This window comes from Cydia pomonella, chromosome 17 (genome assembly GCF_033807575.1).
Source record: "Cydia pomonella isolate Wapato2018A chromosome 17, ilCydPomo1, whole genome shotgun sequence".
Lineage (NCBI taxonomy): Eukaryota > Metazoa > Arthropoda > Insecta > Lepidoptera > Tortricidae > Cydia > Cydia pomonella.
Genome location: NC_084719.1, coordinates 9,276,633 through 9,291,477, shown reverse-complemented (window position 1 = coordinate 9,291,477; position 14,845 = coordinate 9,276,633). Strand labels below are relative to the sequence as shown.

The 14,845-nt window shown below is 36.5% G+C and overlaps 2 protein-coding genes and 1 non-coding gene across 3 annotated transcripts in view; 2 read left to right on the top strand and 1 right to left on the bottom strand.

Moving 5' to 3' along the window:
• Window positions 1–14,845, bottom strand: part of LOC133526809 (elongation factor-like GTPase 1) — a 258,647-nt gene that overhangs the window by 135,591 nt on the left and 108,211 nt on the right. The window lies entirely within an intron of this gene.
• Window positions 1–14,845, top strand: part of LOC133526813 (dystroglycan 1) — a 143,583-nt gene that overhangs the window by 48,655 nt on the left and 80,083 nt on the right. The window lies entirely within an intron of this gene.
• Trnat-agu (transfer RNA threonine (anticodon AGU)) lies at window positions 9,102–9,174 on the top strand. Its single transcript has one exon. It is a non-coding gene; the product is annotated as a tRNA-Thr (tRNA).

The window sequence follows — 14,845 nt, the reverse complement described above, 5'->3', positions numbered from 1 at the left end:
GTGGATCGCAGGTTGTTCCAGAGACCTGTTGTCATTTCACCCATCCCGCGTTTATTCTATTTTTCACGTCACAGTTGATATTGCCATCACATTGGATCAATGACCCAAGGGTACCGGAAATGGCAAGTAATATCGTCTTAATACTACAAGCACAGAGAAAAATCTGAAAACTAAAAATTTGTAAAAAAAAACTTAAATTTGTACATCAAGCGCCCGGTGGGCCAGTCCGACTCGCACTTGTACGGTTATTTATTGATAACTCAATTGTGGACGTTTTAAATTTAGACGCACTCATACATATCATCAAATGTGTGTGCACCAAAAATGCAATATCTGAGCTGACACGAGTAAGGTTAATAAGTACGCTCTATCTTGTGTTAGTGGTCTGAGCCCTAGACGGTAATACAAAATTGCAAGACAATGTTCCGTAGCGGTTCTATATGACAGTTACAATTAAGATTACTACTACTACGGACTAATGATACGGTACAGAGAAAAGCGAAGAAATTTAGGGCGAATGGTATAAAACCATCAGTGATTTGTACTGCAATTTGTATGGGGAATGCGGTTTTTCTATCCTCTTGACCTGCGTTCGTTATTTCTAATGGACATTAATTAAATTGTGATGTAGTAGCGATGCACCTTCTCGATCAGATCGTCACCAGCCTGTATTCGGTACTGCTGGATTCAAGCCTCTCCCCACTGGAGTTTGGACTAATCCAATCCGGATTTCATACATAGCTTTGAATGTTTTCGTAGATGTACGAAGGATTTTTTTCTGTGTTTTTGTTTCACGTTATTGACCGAACGTTAGCAAAGGTCACCGTTTCAGCTTAGGAAAAAATGTTTTCGTATGTCCGGATGTTCTCCTCTACACTTCGCATTTCTTAACCGATTATCGTGAACTTTTCTAGGCAGGTTCGATAGTTACATACATTTTATTTGTCGTTTCGTTTTTTGTATAATGTTCAAATTAACGGAAATTGGCACAAAGGAGTTCACAGTGGTTTAGGTTTTTAAACTTATTTTTTATTAAGCTTAGCACAAGATCTACAGCTCACAGAGTCACCACCACCAGTTTTAATCTAATTAAAAGCCACATGTCGTATACCCTTATACCAATTTTAATTTATTGCAAAACGGATATTCCCTTGCTTGCTTAATACCGATGATTATTGAAAATATATTAAATACAAGAATAATAGAGAAAAATTACCACTCTCAGAGGAAGGAAACCAAGCCTATGTCACCTGCACACGGAAGCACATACATAATACTCGTAGTTTATGTTTTCTTTCTTCGGGAAACAGAAGTGAATTCGTCATAAATTAATCGTTCGATCGCAAGAATGTGTGCAAATTAATCCGGAAATGAGATAATTTGCCGATGAATTAATGTGCGTACGCGATGAATAAAAATGCAAATAGGCAGCAAACAATTCTGGAGGAATTCCCGTATGCATGCGGCTTTTTACATTACTGATATTTATACAATGTTAGACTTCCTGATAATGATGGTATGTTGAATTGTGTGCAGTGAATTTCCCAATTTCCCGGTATTTTAAAACTGTTTTGATTGGTCAATTCAAGTTTTGATTACTTACTTACACTGCTGTGGCGCAGCGACCCGGAGTGGATCTTGGCCTCCGACACCAAAGGCCGCCATGCTTCTCTTTCCAAAGCCGTTTCTGTCCAGTGGACGGCGCCGAGTTCGCTAAAGTTTTTGGTAAAGTTTTAATATATATTTTTTTATATCAACCCTCTTGCTCGGTATTACAATATAATAACAATTGTGGGGTGGCGGCGCTCTATCTCCACACTATAAATGAGAGTATCAAATAAACAAATTAAGTAATTCAAAAGGCACTCTGGTATATTAATTTATATAGAATTGAAGGCATATTTAATTATGATTTTCATAAACAGGGATGTAAATTTTATACCTGCTTAAAGCTTTTTTTCCTTGTTTATACACCAGTTTAAAATTAGTAGCATAAGCAAATCCTCTCAAATTTCTCTAAAATATACGTGATAAGTATGATGATCGTATATTAAATCTGAGACAATGTGATAAAGCTGCATCACATTGCAGGCAATATTCATTTATCACTGGCAACACTTGGCAATAACGCTAATAGGTGTTCGTAACTTAAGTCTAGGCTATATAAATTGCTGAAACGTAACTGTATCCCGCCTTAGTTGCAACGTTATTAACTTTAAGCTAATAAATGAACAACGCGTTAAAATACTTTTTTTGGATTTTGATTGTTAAGTACTATCGTTAGGCACAGTGACAGTAAAGTTTACGTACCGTAAAATGAGGTGAGTAGGGACAAAACTGACATTCAAACCTCGATAAAACTTTATTTTTACACGTGGCAAACTGATTTTTATACATAATAAATGTTCCGATGGTTTGAATTTTAGTTTTGTTATTTTTTCGTGTAGTTCAATTTCATAACTTTAACGATAAATACGAAATAGTAGGAAATCCCAGATCACCCCGTAGTAGGGGTGATGAGGGATTTCCTAATAAGGTGAGTTTTGAAAATTGTTGGATCTTTGGGATTATGAACATTATAATACCTTGATTTGTTATTAGAATATATAATTTACGTAGCAGTAGCCTGTACAAACCAACTCACCCCTCTATCATCCCTCTTCACCCCATTCATAACCCAACTGCCTTCGTAACCCTACTCACCCTATTTTACGGTACTTGTTTACATAGTTTGACGGATGATTCTATAGCCCTATAGAAACCTGATGGTTTTCAACAGAAGGACATGATGTCATGATCCTCAGCATTGAGGGAACGACTAAAGAAGAAGAGATTCAATAGCCCAGGGATCCAACAGGTAAAAGAGAGTAGTATACAATTTCAGTTTTACCCTTAGTCTGATTTGTTTAATACTGAAAGGGCAAATTGTACCTATATATAAAACACAAAATGGACTTGCGGACATCCACAGGCTGCGGTGACCGCTTGTTATTAGGCTTGTATGCGTGTTTGCCACCGGCATAGTATAAAAAATAAATTGATAAGAAAACAGCGGATTAAAATAATAATTTGCGTTTCTGGATATACAGGTGTATATAATACGAGTATTCAAAGGGTTTATTCACTATCGTGTTCTGATTAGTTTTTTTCGACGCGATTTTTTTTACTATGGGGCAGGTCATCCAACCCTCCATACAAAGGCCAACATTTTTTTTCTACTTTTTTCTAATTACAACATGATACTGAATATGCCCTTAAACGGATCCCCACTATTTTTTGTTACATCCTGTATTTTCTCGGACAACGAAGGCCCTCTACAGAACTGTCACGGTCAAATGAAAGTAGACAGCTAGGTCATCTAGCCAGGTCACCGCTGAAACATCAATCGTTTTAGCCTAGTCTGTAGTTTATGAAATGCTTACACTACGTCTTACGTCTATTATTATAAATAAGTTTCTGAGATAAATTTTATTTTAGATATATTCTTTTATGTTATCTAGACGTTTCCAACTACTCTAATCAGTTTATTATATTGCTTTCATATCAGCAAATGTTCAATATGTGTACTTGTACAATTACAAGAAAATATACTTAGACGTAAAACAGTTCCAATGAGGCTACATCGAGCTTGATCAGGTTTTTAGGCTTTTTTGTTGCGTCTTGTACTTCTCAAATATCAAATATCAAACATTTATTCAGCAAATAGGCCACAGGGGCACTTTTACATGTCCATTTTTACAAACAATAAATTAAAAAAAAAAACAATTACAAATATCGAATCTATGAAATAATAAATACTTTATTAGAGATGTATACTGTCTCTAAATGTCAAATTACACAAAAAAAAACTATGATAAAAAAATAAAACCATAAAATACTAAAATTCTTTAGAGATGTATAAGTCTCTACGTGTCAGAGATAAAATATAAAAATATATATTAAATTATCCTTAGAGATGTAGAGGGTCGCCAAGGCTTGAATTCTTATATAAATAATTAAAAGACAAAAAAATTAAAACAGACAAGAACCGAATGAAGTGTCTCACGTTAATGTCACTCAAAAGTAAAGTTACATACTTTAACATAACCTGTACCCCGTGTAAGCTTAAACAGACCGGTCTCCACAAACAGCACCCGTTCACGAGTATGACGTGTATCTCAGCCATCGCCTCCCTCAACCTTCATTCGGGAAAGTGGCGACCCGATCAACGACGCCACCGTAAGTAAAGACTTTTAAGCGAGCATGACATGTTCAAGCTGCCGGGTTGTATTAATATAAATATAATAAAAAAAAATGTGAGATACAACATTTGTGCTTGTAAGTTACATTAAAGACGGCATAGCGCCACATAAACGCGACTACATATTATTCATAAGGAGTGCCTACCTATAAAACTAAATTATAAATTTAAATTGACTTAGAGATGTACAGGTCTCTAAGTGTCCAAATCATTAAAATAGGTATTAAAATAAAATGAAATTTAAAATAAAATAAAATTTAAAATAAAATAAAATCTTAGAGGTGTATAAGGTTTCTAAGTGTCCAAAACTAAAATAATACAATCAAACGAGAACATGATGTTCTCTTGTGTCAGTTCTACTGGACGCTAGTATGGTTATTTCACAGGAAGAAAACGAAAACACTATTACTGACATTTTTATCATACTATCAAGATCAAGCTACTGGCTTAAAGGCATCCTTATCATCTATGAAATCATTCACAGCATAATACGCCTTACTTAACAAAGAGCTCTTAACGTGTGACTTAAATTTGTTAAGAGGCAAATTCACTATATCAGTGGGAACTTTGTTATAAAAACGTGTACAGTTCCCGACGAAAGACGTACTAACCTTACGGAGGCGGTGGGCGGGCACAGCAAGTTTATGCTTGTTTCTAGTGTTATAGTTATGGATATCACTGTTAAGCTTGAATTCGTTAATGTTTTTCCGAACATACATAATATTCTCAAGTATGTATTGAGATGCAACGGTAAGAATGCTTGCATCTTTAAATTTCTCTCTTAGGGATACTCGAGCGCCCAGTCCATAGATGGAACGTACAGCTCACTTTTGCAGTACAAATATTGTCTGAATGTCTGCCGCTTTTCCCCACAACAGAATTCCATACGACATAACACTATGGAAGTAACTAAAGTATACCAGCCTGGCCGTCTCTACGTTTGTTAGCTGTCCGATTCTCCTCACTGCATAGGCTGCTGAACTAAGTTTGCCGGCTAAAGTGGCTATATGTGCATGCCATTGCAGTTTTGAGTCTAAAGTGACTCCCAGGAAAACAGTTCGATCTTCAAATTCCAGCGTATCACCTTTTATTTTAATCTTGCTGTTATTTACCTGCTTGACGTTAGGTAGCGTAAAATTGATGCATTTGGTTTTCTTTGCGTTCAAAAGCAAATTGTTTGCCGTAAACCAGTTTAATACGGTAGATAGCGCGTCATTAATGCTCTCGAATCTATTTTCCTTTCTGTTCACTTTAAATATAAGGGAAGTGTCATCTGCAAACAACACTATATCATGTCTTTCTTGCACAACTTTTGGTAGGTCATTGATGTATACCAAAAACAGGAAGGGACCAAGAATTGAACCTTGCGGCACTCCGAGGGCTACCGGGGACCCAGCCGATTGAGTTCCATTAATAACTACTCGCTGAGTTCTATTCGAAAGGTACGATGAGACAAGGTCAAGGGCACTAGCTTTTATCCCATAGTGGCTTAATTTTCTCTTTAAATTTTCGTGATCAACGCAATCAAATGCCTTCGACAGATCACAGAAAATTCCAATAGCATCTTGAGCTTTTTCCCAAGCGTCTATTGCAATAATAATCGTGGTATAATGTAGTCAAAACGCTGAAGAAGATTTCGCTTTTCCTTAACTCGATATTCGTATAATTGCAAATTATTTCTAGTTTTAGGTAATCATACTTCGATCAGATCAGATGAGATTCTGATCAAATGCTTAGCTTACCCTGTTTGTATATTTAGGCAAACTTCACATACATATGTAAGTTGGATTAGGTGATAACGCAATATTATTGTACCATTGAGCTAATCTTATCAAGGACAGAGATGGCCATAGGCACATGTCTTTGTGATAAAACAAACGCAACCTGATTGTGTTTAAGTTTGTATATTCTCGATGATTATTAGTTGCCTGTTGAAAGAAAATTACAGTCAACGATAAATGCTTGACATCAAAAATAAGATTTTTGACAAAAAATTCATACAAAAATTCATAGTGTGTAACAACCCTGCGTGACAGCTAAAACGTACCAACATAAATCACAAACTAGCCCACATGCCGGTTAAAAGATACATCAAACGCGCCTATTGGCAATGTACTATAGCGAATTTTCAATCAGGTCCATCATATATCTCCGTCAAAGCGATTGACGCGAGCAGGCAATCTGCGTCGGGCGTATGGCCATTACACTAACAGGCTAGTGACAGGAACAATGCATACATAATTATGCATCTTTAGGAGAGTTGCAGTTTCTGGAGTAGATTACGCTGTCAGGGCAAAAGTATGACATAACGATGCAATATGAGGGATAATTAAATAAAAATTAAAACCACTAAAGTTCTGATATACGTTCTGGCGTGCAAATCTGCGTGAAAAAGGTACAGTTTTTAGTTTATTATTGGACAACGTAGTAACTATACTGTAATACTTAGATAAGTGCCTATTGATATAAGAAAAGGCGCCATATTTAAGAAGGAATAAATTGCAATAGATACTTCAAATACGTAACATTTTTAGGGTTCCGTACCCAAAGGGTGAAACGGGAACCTATTACTGAGACTCCGCTGTCCGTCCGTCCATCCGACTGTCACCAGGCTGTATCTCATGAACCGTGATAGTTAGCCAGTTGAAATTTCTACAGATTATGTATTTCTGTTGCCGCTATAACAACAAATACTAAAAACAGAATGAAATAAATATTTATTTCCAATCTCTTGGCCGGTTTTTTAAATAATATCCTAAGAAATGTAATGTACTTAACGGTTAACAAAGTAATTTAGATACATTTGTATAGATACATAAATATTTTATAAGTTATGAGTTACGTTACATAGTTGCATATAAACGGGAGTTTACTATCCTTTTACTTAGCTACAATGAATGTAATAAAGCTAAACACTAAACAACAGACACTCAGGCATAGCTCCGTAATTGACTCGGTAGCCTAACAATTGGTCGGTACTCTTTAATGACTTCAAATAACAGGTTCCTTATTACCGGAGCTTCTATATTTCTAAAGGCTGAATAATTGTTACGTGGCAAATACCGTGATGTGGGGAGGCGTTCAAAAATGTAAAATATGATATTAATTTGATAACATACTGGTGTAACGCGGCTGTTTAAGTAACTAAGAGGCCATTTCGTCAAGTGACAAGCAAAACTCACTAACTACCACCACAAGTTCATAGCCATAATGAACCATAATATTACTACTATTTTTTAGTAATTAGTGAGTTTTGATGGTTTTGACGATTTCGTTATACCATTACGTTTTGCACCATCACCTACGCTGACTTCTGATCAAAGGATTTCAGAGGTTTTGGGGAAACCTATTAATTTCACGCTTTTGTCGTCCAAGTGATATTCTAGCTTAAAAGTTTTTTGTATAAAAAACCTTTTTTGTATAAAAATTGCAAGTTTGATGAGTTATTGTTCTGGGCTGTCGTCTCTAAATCAAGTAACGTAAACCATTATATGTTAATATTATGATGATCGGTATGCAATTGATATTGATCTTCATTTATGTGTTAATGAGTAACCAAACGTTGACGTCAGCTAATTTTCATTTAAATATCTACTTAAATGAAAATTAGCTGAAAAGTAACATCAGATCGATCACATTTTATACTTCTGAATAAGCCCCAAGATGATGCGTCTGCGTTCCTTAGTTTTGTTTTGTTGTTTTGTATGTTTCAGATGTACTCATTATTCACAACGTGAATCTGTTAAATAATATTCACGACTTAGTCTGAGTAGAATACTTTCAGCGAAAGTATGCCTATTGCTAATACAGGTACTTTATGTAGTAACGTCGTTGAGAATGCCAAATCCGTTATGTGCTCGATTTTTGATTAACAAATAGTTACCTAGCAACAAAGTACATAACGTATTAATTAATTTGATTAAAATCGCGCACATAACGGAATTGGCATTATCAACGATGTTAATTTAGCAATTGAGTAATGTCACTACATAATGTCAAAGCGATATTAAAGATATTTAGATAAATAATAACGCCGACAGAAAACCATCGTTACGGATATTCCGGGCAATTTACTGCGTTTAGTGAGTTATGAAATTAAATTATGAGAAAAATTCCGTGCTTATCACACATTTAAATGCTCTTACCGGGATCCAATCCCAGGACCACCAGCTTCATAGGTGTCACTATCAACCAGGCTAATCGGGTTATCAAAGTGATGCGCATCCGCGCTCCGCCAGTGTGCGAGCGAGACAACTGCAAGTATCAAAGTACCACTCGCACACCGGAGCGGCGTGAGGTTCCGCATCCAATATGAAGACGGCTTACAGCGGCCGAAAACATAATAAAGATTATATTTATGTTTGCGATATAAGTTACATACTAATGATGATTCCGATAGTAACTACATTTATGTATTTCCTTACGAGCATATTTTATATTTAATTACATCGACGTTTCAGACTATTGCAGCTCGGGAAGATACTGTAAGCCGTAAAAGTAAACATCAATTTAATCATCATAACGCCCACTGCTGTAAGGATATGTCGCTTGTCTACTCGTATTTGTCTGCGTGAAAATGATAATGTGTGTCGTTTCCAATCGTAATGTTTGATGTGATATATATTTAGTCGCACTAATAAGGCCGCCCATTCCCAAGGATTTTTACTATAGGTTATTTTTTTAATTACGTCTAGAAATAATTAAAAGTGGAAAAAATCACTGTCTTGGGTAGGGTCTTAGCGCAACGTTAGTGGTGAATTTCCAATATGACTTGGAACTCCGGTAGTCCTTTAAGTGTAATAATCTTACGGTAGATGTCGCTAGAGGCTCCCTATCGCTAATATTCTCTGTATTGGGTACGGTCTTGGTAGCTCAGATGGCAGAGCACTGTACTAGTGATCCAATGGCCGTGGGTTCAAGTCCCACCCAAGACAGTGAGTTTTTCCACTTTTAATTTGTTTCTAAGCTTAATAGTAACGTTCGCAGACATTTCTGCTTGATGCAACATTTTTTTTATGACTAATTGTTATGAAATGAGAGCATAACTTCGATTGTATCGGGTCGGCTAACTTCGTGTGACGCTTACGAACTAAGATGAATCTCAAAGCGCCAACCTCGTACAAACTAATTTTGAAATCTCATTCAATTATGTGACACATTGTATGAGAATAAGGTTAACAGTTAATAGTTATTTACGATACAAGTGCAGATAGGAAATTCAGAAAAAGTGTTTTAAATCGACACGAGTTGAGAATTACCTATTCGCACGTGTATTGTACAACGTTTTACAGTACATATGGCTCTTTAAAGTGCTCATTCCCACACGCGTACGGGAAAGTAGCACCATATGTACTGTAAATGATATTTTAACGAGTTTTTGCACTTTACCTGCAGGGCCTCTGGACTAAGTGGTACATCCCAGGCTACGGAACCTTTTTGAAAAAGAGCCATCCGCAGTAAAAACCGAATAGAGCCACAAAAGGTCGAAGAACTCTGTGTTAATTTTTTGGCAGACTCGAAGAGCCGCAATAGTACCCCCAAAGAGCCGCTGTTTGCCGACCTCTAACCTACCTAATAGATAAAGCATGAAATAACCTTTGCCCTCACAGTGCAAAGTTTATTCACCCGTGTATTACGAACTAAGAATCTCAAAACGTCAACCCCGTACAAGTATGGCGTGTAGTGTATGCGACATCTCATCACAATACCGACGATGACGTCGGTTGTATAATATAAGCACCATAACGGCAGTTGGCAGGTGAGGGCCTGTAGATCACTTAACATTTAGACGGCGCATGTTGAGACTGGTGCTTACAACGCAAAGGCGCTATCGCCGCAAGCGGCTATTAATTGAGTAGGAGAATATATATGATCGATCAGTTTAGTCGTGTACACGTGATTTGGCTCTCCATCATATCATATATGCATATTTCAATTAGTATTACATATTTGAAAGACCAACAGTTTGAAAAACTTAACTATGCATTAATTTAGAGGCAATGGATAAGTAATTGAAACCCACAGAGCTAAGCTTAAAGCTAATACTTTTAATAACAACCAAGATTTATTTCTAATTGCATTTCAAGGTAGGCAAGGCAAGGAATCAAAGACAACTCAAAATAATTCCACTATTTATGTTTTTAAATGGAATCGATCGTCACTTTTTCCCCGTTTGTATGAGTACATTCCTATCTCTGTTTATTTAAATACTTAACTTTAAGTCTGCCGTTTAAACATGAATATATATTGTTTCATTGACGGTTCAATTTGTAACGGTTAATTTTTAATATTTTTAATTCTACTTAATGTTCGACCAACATTGTTTCAATTAAGAAATAATGGATAAGAAGTAAAAATACACAAAACCATAAAACCTTAACGGACTCTATGGGAGATAGTCTATGCGAGGACCCCTCCAGCTATTACTCGGCAAAGAGCCTAGCCCAACGATTTGTGGTCGCCTACAGGCGAACACAGACGTTAACCGTGAGCTCATTTCCACTTCGGATTTATACAAAACCGCAGACACCTTGCGCCAGACAAACCATAAAGGCCCTTATTAAGAGGTGGTAAGAGTTCTCTGAAATACGCTTTTCACGGTTAGGGGAAATTTATGAGCCGTTAACTCATCAAAACCGGGTTCTGTAACAGTTTACAAATTTTAAAAGGCTTTAGAATCATCAATGAAAATGTAATGTTTATTTTAAAATCCGGACAGCCTGGGAATCGGCCATTTTGGCGTTAAAAAAGACATTGAAGCACCAATTACGTATAAAAATATTATAACATAATTTAAAGCAAACTTACAAAAGAAACTGCGTATACGCTACGTCAGTAAGTAGTTCCGATGTGGCTCTATAAACTGTTAGGCGGCATAATAATTAAAAGATATGCAATTAATTAAGATCTTAAGATTTGCGTGATGGCAAGCCCCCGTGGAATGTCGATGTTATAAAGATTATATGCTAATTTACTATTTAATCGAGATGTTATCGACTCATGATAAATACGATAGGTTATCTATTGACAAAAGATGGAACGCCTGCAGAGATGAGCTGTTCCAATAGTTTATTTTAAGAAATTACTAGGTATGTAACAATGATGATGGTGAATGATGAATGGTTTCAGTCATTTTATTCAATTCGGAGATCCTCGTAACAGATCGAAACGTATGACGTTAATTGAGTCGCCCATTATATATTTTAAAATGTGTAATAAAATGACTACAGTACATTGGCAATAACATTTTTTACAAAATTTTATTCAGTATTTTTAACCAGCATTCGTCAATCCGCTACATTTCGCCCATCTCAGATCGCACGCGACTCAATAAGTAAAACACGGCTAATCGTAGAGAAACAGACGCATACTTGCGTCAGAGTAAGTGGGGCTTACGGTCGTCAACTATCACGGAAGATGGTAAAAAAAATCGACGTTTCCGAGCTAGTATCGCACGGCATGTCTTAATAGAGTAGAGCAAACTCATTCCGATCGTTATAGGTTACCCAGCATAAAAATGATCAGCGCACAATGAGTTAGTACGGATCATGAGGTCACGCTATGCTGAATTCGAATAGACTACGATCGTGTGGGCAGTAGTAACCCAGCAGCCAGTAGTCGACAACAATAAGCGGTGAGACGCATGACAAAAAGTTCACAAACACAATAAGCAGCGGTTCCCGACCTTGCATTTCACCTAGGAACTGGGCTCTGGTCGTGCAAGATCGCACTTCTATATAATCTGAATTACATCGTCATCCGTAATACCGTTGCGGGTACCGCTCAATTGTCATAATAAGAGCGGTCTTATTATGACGATTGGCCGAGCAATATGGCCGTTTAACGTTAAGATAAATTTTATAAAAGTGCCCATTATGGATCAATTTTTCATCGAACAATGCTGACCTAGCTTTCAGACTAGCTGTACCAAGCTATAATCCTATCGGAGCGCCACGTTTTATAAATGACTTTTGGAAATTATAGTACAAGCTATGTTCTAATAACCAAAGTACACAACGCGACCGCGACTTGTGTGTTTGTAAATAATACAAGTCTACAAAATCGACAAAAATGCATTGGGAGCCACCACCACTAAAGCCTACCTCTAAATTGTCTGTCACTGTATCGTAGTTCCGTAGTTCACAGTAATTTCTTAAAATTTATGTAAGGGAACAGAGCTGCCGTCTTCATATTTATTAACATTATTAATCAGTTCGTTGATGGTGCGCGTTGCCCCCGTCTTTATACATGTCCCATATATGTAATCTTAGGGCGGTTACGACGCTCCAATCATGCGATGATAAGCGACGTAAACGCCGACCACCGATGGACTTTTACTTATAGAACGTCACATATATGGTCACGATGGTTATAAAAAGTTATCTCGGTCATGTCACGGGGCTATAAAATAAAATGTCGATGCACCTGTATACAATTAAGTAACATTACTGTAGCATCTTCACAATTCAAGCATTATCAGCTACCGAACAAAGAAAGGCAATGAATACACATACGAGTGTAATTTAAATAATTACTATTGTTACACCACCGGCATTCGCGCGCATTAGCTGAATAGTCAATATAGCGTGGGAAAATAATTGAAATCTAACAGAATTTAGAGATCGGAATAATTAGGAAACAGTGAGATTTGAAAGGGAAATAAAAATGATTATGATGTATACTTATAAGAAATTACCCGCAGGAGAATCAAAATCATTGGTATCTGTTTCAGAAGCGTGGTAACTCGCTTAAGTAAGGCATCGGTCTCCGATTGATGTCCAGTTGATGCATCTACAGGGGAAACGTTATGTTATATGAGATGACAGCACCACACTGTTAACAGTTTATGGCGTAAAGCAGGATAAGCTTAAGACACATTACTCCTAAGACAATACAGCGTGGAAAAGCCTCCAACAAGATGGACATCACAAGGATTCGTTAGAAGCGGCCAGCATGTGGCTTAAAGAGTTTTGGGAACGTAGGGTTTGATTTGATACAATCTTGTTTTGAAAATTCCTAATTTATACTTATTTGTCAAGGAGTATTTAGACGATGAATTTCACCCCTTAACCAAGAAGATATGCTGTTTTAATACAGAATAAACGAAAAAATATATACGAGAAAAAACCAGGGTCTATTCCAAGACCATAAATGTAATTGCGATCATTGTATAGAAATTTATGTAAATCGAGACGTGGGAAAAAGATTGATTAGGTTTCGAATCGATGATCTAGGAGATATTGAGCACTTTCCTCGGGTGGAAACTGAGCCGAAAGCAAGGGTTAGAATGCTCAGACGCATGTAGACCGTGTCGGCAAGCGCAGGCGCCACAGACATATATATGGACGTCGCATAAACAATGGCTCTGGTACATTCATGGAATTTTGGGGTTATCGTGTACGCGGAGACTTAAATTGACGGGCTTTAAGAAAACATCAGGAAATCTTAAGAATATTGCCATTTTTTGAGAGCTTGTTGTGTCCCACTGCTGGGAAAAGGTCTCGGTCGCTTTTTCTATTCCTCCCGGTTTTGAGCAGTCTCCAGGACTTTCTAAAAAAATCGTTTTTTTTTTTTAATATTTCCATATCACAAAAAAAAGGTGCGGGAAAAATCTATGGGCGATACGGCATTGGAACTGCTGTATCTCTTCTCAAAACACATTTCTCTTCTTACACTAAGTTTTCCGAGACGTGGTCACTACTGACGATCTTTTTTGGCATCGGGTGCGTATTCTACTCATGCATATGTCAACGATGAGCGTAACCGACACAACAAAACGCCGCGTCACGCCCAACTAAGCCACGCAACTTTTCAACAATAAGAAATAAACAATAATAATTTATTTGCAAAATTTGTTACGACTGGAAGAAATTGTTCATGGTATTGTTTTAAGTCGGCAATGAAATATAACGATATTGCCTATTGTAGAGGCATACGGAACTGTAGGAGTAGGAACCGTTTTTAATTTCTTTTGTGAAAAGGAGGGTAATGTTTTGAGTGTGTTCATTTCTTTGGCATGCCCTACAACTTACATGACCTACATCCCATATTACTTGACGGATTTTAATGTGCGGTGTCGTAGTCTCCGCTATGGGGGGAATACTCGTAGTTTGAATATGTATAAAATTAATAGTTATTTCAATTTCTTGATTTATGTATAGAAAAGTCGCGATCTTTTGATGGCAAACATAAAAACATACGATCGATGATCATTAAAATTTCTAGCAAGTAGGTGCTCTGCAGCATTGCTGATGCATTTATTATATGTTATTTATAACCTTATATATAACTATAAAATAATGCAGTATTTTTTTTTTACATCTTTGCGTCATTTATTAAACATAAAGTCCTGGATACTATTATAATAGTTTCTTTATTAACTCTACCAATAAAAGTAATAGTCCAAGTATCACATTAAATATTATTATTGCATGTTTGCAATACATAAAGGTTTTTATTGAACATTCATAATTAGAATCTGTACACATGTTTAAATTTTCATATTGTATAATTGAAAAATAACTAGAAAGTATTTTAGGCTATTTTTGACGCTAACTTTTTTACTGATATAGTATTAAAGTAGGTCTCACGAAAAGTAGTATTTAA